Source organism: Myotis brandtii, unplaced genomic scaffold (assembly GCF_000412655.1).
Source record: "Myotis brandtii unplaced genomic scaffold, ASM41265v1 scaffold490, whole genome shotgun sequence".
Taxonomy (NCBI): domain Eukaryota; kingdom Metazoa; phylum Chordata; class Mammalia; order Chiroptera; family Vespertilionidae; genus Myotis; species Myotis brandtii.
In genome coordinates, this window is record NW_005368708.1 from 789,602 (window position 1) to 793,864 (window position 4,263).

General features: G+C 38.6%; 1 pseudogene; it reads left to right on the top strand.

The window, feature by feature from the left end:
• Positions 1 to 3,010: 3,010 nt before the first annotated feature.
• On the top strand, positions 3,011 to 3,991 carry LOC102254714 (annotated as a pseudogene).
• The last annotated feature ends 272 nt before the right edge of the window (positions 3,992 to 4,263 follow it).

Here is a 4,263-nt window from a genome sequence, read left to right on the forward strand (position 1 = left end):
TCATCCAAAGCAAAAGAATAGGAGATCTTTACCATAGAATGTCAGAACCCAGAGGCTAAAATTCTTGGTGACAGTCCTTCCTTGCGGTCTTAATAGTGTAAAATCAGGACAAGAAGGTGGCCCTAGGTGGTCAAATGAAATAAAAATTGGTAATCCCACATGCAGTCACCTGATGATCCTTGGTTTGCCATTTCTGAGAAAAATTACTTCTAAGACTTCCAAGTACTGTTGTGACTTAGAGACATGAGTCCTTTTCCAACTCAGCATGGTCACAGCCATACACTGTCAATGATTGAAGATAACAGAAAGCAGGTCTGGGCCTGTTCTTCCTTTTCATTATTGTCTCCCACAGCCATAATTACCTACATGACAGACTTCTTCTCTTCCAACAGTCAGGGTTAATATGTCCAGTCTTAGTTAATAATGTGACATATGCAACAGTTAAACTGTAAACAAGACACAGTCATGTTGAAAAAAACAACAAACAGATTTTGTTAAACAAAAACAAGTGAAACTAAAGGAAATGTTATAGTTGTTGTATTTCTATAAAAATGTAATCTAAAGTTAATCCCTATCTGCTAGAATCCCTCTGCCTTTTTAGGTCATAATTAAATTTCTTCTTGAATAATCATCTTGCACACTTTTCTTAGGGGAAACTGTTTGCATTTCATCATATCTTTGAAATGTAATAGATCATTATGTTAATCAGCCTTTCCTACTTAGATCATTCCTTTAAAAGACTATTGAATAGTTTGTTTTTAAAAATCAACTTGGCAGTAAATTTGACTGGTATCAGAGGTATCATAAATCAATATCAATTTTAGAGATAGTTTTGATAACAAATGGCTATGATGCCAGAAGTACCTTTGGCAGATTGATGCAGTAATAAACGGTTCCCAATTTGCTCAAGTCTCCCTGTATCCACACCCTTGTGTAGTCTCCTTGTACACTGACTCTAGACTTAGCCATGTAATCTGTTGGCCAAAAGGACAATAACAAGTGTGATGCAAGCAAAGATTTAAAAAGCACTTGCACTTTGGGGCTATTCCTCTCTTGCTTCTCTTAGGACTCTTATTATAGCTGCCATGTGAACAAGCCCATCCAGGGCTGCCTGATGGATGATGAGAAAAATTCATGGCTGGACCTCATATGGCTGCCTTACCTAACTGCCAGCTGATATCCTAGCAGCTGCCCATAGACACATGTGTGACACCCAGTTGAGACCAGTAGAAGGCTCATCCATCTGAGCCCAGTCCAAATTTCCAGGGCACAGAATAGTGGTTGTTGTTTTAATCCACTAGTTTTGGGGGCAGTTTGTTATACAGTGAAAACTAAAAGATATGGTGTCCCAGTGATAGCAGAGTTATAGCACCAGCATTGGGGCAGATGTTGGATCCCATCAGAATACTTTTGCTTGTAGACAACTGTAACTGACGTTGACATAAAACAAGAAGTGAGCGAATTTGGGATGGTTCATCTGTCCACAAACACACAATTGTCAACGTGGTGACTATAAAAACTGGAACAAACATAGCCAGAGAGTATTGGAATGGGTATGGGCTGACCCCTCACTATTCAATGCTTGGGATCAGTTGAGTAGACACTTGAAAATATGAGAATTTGAAAAATAGTGATGGCCTCCAGGTCAGCACCACCTGAAACTTCATTTGTTTGCATCTTTGCATTTCATGCTTTGCATAAATTTTCTAAGGCCCTCAGTTGGATCAGATCAACTAGCTCATGCAACTGGGACTTACTTTATGGGTTTTTTTCATCTATTTTTCCTAAGTATGTGCTCCATAAGACAGTCCTTAGGAAAAGTGTTCTGTGGTCACATAAATCATTGCATACTCTTGACCTCACTTGGAATTTCACAATGTACCTTGGCCTATTAAAGACCTGTTCATCTTCATTTATTCCAGTGCTGAAATGTATTTGACCATGGAACCCTTTTTGTGAGTAACATATTTAAAATCTCAAAAACTAATGTTTCTCATAGAACACTTTGAGAATTTTTTTAACTTTCTTTTAATGAAATACAGCACACATGGAAAAGTACATGGAGCACAAACACGCAGCATAATGAATTATTTTAGATGAAACACTATTGTAACTACCTCCTGGTCAAGAAACAACACTTCCAACCCTTCGCTAGACCCCTGTGTAGTCCTTGCCCATTACAAATTCCTTCCTCCTCCCCAGAGGTAACCATTTCCCTGACTTTATGGTAATAACTCCCTTGCACTGTTTTATCTTTTTGCCACCTAAATATGCATACCTAAAATAAAGAATTGTTTTGTCTGTTTTTGAAAGCTATATAAATGGAATTATACAGTATGTATTGGAGGGGCATAGGATATAAGTATCTTCAACTTCAACAGATAATGTCAAACTCTTTCCTAAACTGAGGGTGCCAATTGACACTGCTACCAACAGAGTATGAGAGTTCCCGTTGCTCCACACCCTATTTTATACTTGGTAATGTCAGATGTTTTCATTTTTTCCAATCTATTCAATGTATATTGGAGAATTAAATTTATATTTCTCTGATTAATGAGGTTGAGAATATTTTATTATGTTTATTGATCACTTGGATATCCTCTTTTATGTAGTTCTTGTTCAAGCCTTTTGCTCATTTCTCTACAGAGTTTCTATTTCTTAATTTATAGGAGTCCTTTATTCTAAATCAAAGTCCTTTGTTAGGTGTAAAATTTGCAAATGTCTTCTCTCACTCTAAGGCTTGCTTTAAGTTCTTCATTTAAATTTAATCAAATATTTCAATTGCTTTCCCTTTATGCTCAGTGCTTTGTGTGTCTCCTTTAATAATCACACCTGTCTCCATGTCTGGGAAGCTGGATTTTAAATGTTCAAGTCTTTGGTCACTGGTAGTGGTGAAAACCAAAAACTGAAAGCTCAGAAGAAAAGGGGAGTGGGTGGGAAGGGGAATGGCTGAAGGCCAGAGGAAGAACAATAAGGATTAGCTGGGAGGTGGCAGGGAACTTGCAGGGGGATGGAGGGTATGATTGAAGGTGAATTAAATGTCTTTATCCAGCTTCTTATGCATGGACAGAAAGTTGACAGTATTATCAGAAAGAAAGGTGGATCAGTTAAGATGTTGTGTGGGGAGAGAGGTGTGCATATCAACATCTGAGAAGGGAATTTTGCTGAGTTACCACTTTGGCTAGATGCACTAACACCATCTTTAAAGCCTTTGCTATGATTACTGACAAACTGGACGAGGACATCAGCACAATAGCACAGCCCTGATGGCTGTCTCATTGGGAAAGGTGATTTCAACATTAAGGATATCTGATGAGAGAGTATAGGGTCTCAGGTCCAGGTGGCAGGGCATATGCTTCCCAACTTAACTAAGCAGGCCATTACAACTGTTGGCATTCAAAATCTATCAGTGAGTGTGTTAAACATACCAGTCTGGTCATGTTGGAGTCACTCTGACCCTGAAGGCCATCCAGCTCTCTGGTCATCTTTGCAGGTGGTCAGGACAGGTACAGAATAGGCACCAATGTGTAAGCTTTGCCCACACCACCCCATACATGTGCCTCAACACTGACCTGAAGAGACTCGCTCTGGCGGCCTATACCATTCAAGGACAGCATGCCATTCCACCACCACATTTGACCAAACTGCCCCTGTGGGCAATGCAAAGGTCTTGTTTTTCTATAATGCATGACAACCCTGTATTCAATGACATTGAATCCACTCTCTAGAAGTGAAAGGCTATTGGGCAAGTTTGGATGCATCTACCAAGACTATTTGTGAACTCACCATTTTAAATGGCTGCATAATAGGGAATTAGAGTGCCAAAATCAGTAAGATCTACCAGATGTTTAGGACACAGATCAAAACTGCAAACCCAGTAGGAAGGATCTAGTGATAAGCAGGTTACCATCATTGGATCTGCTGCCAGCATTAGCCTGGTTCAATATCTGTCAGGCTTTCCTCAGAGCTGGGTGGCATGGAGAGCAGCTAAAAAAACATGCAAATTAATCTATAAAGCTTGTTGGCTGTTCACTATCCTTGATCCATCTGTTTAGTTTCTGAATACTCAGTTATTTTAGGTTTTAAGTAGTCTGTAAAGTTTTCATTTCTTTATACATTATCATCCACTTATGATTTTTAAATTAGTTTAATTCCTTCTCTGTTCAGCTATTAGAGCTGAGTTACATATTTAGTTTTATACACTTCTCCATGTTTTATTTTATTTTGGTTGTTTTTTGCTTATTATAACTATTTTGTTTGTCA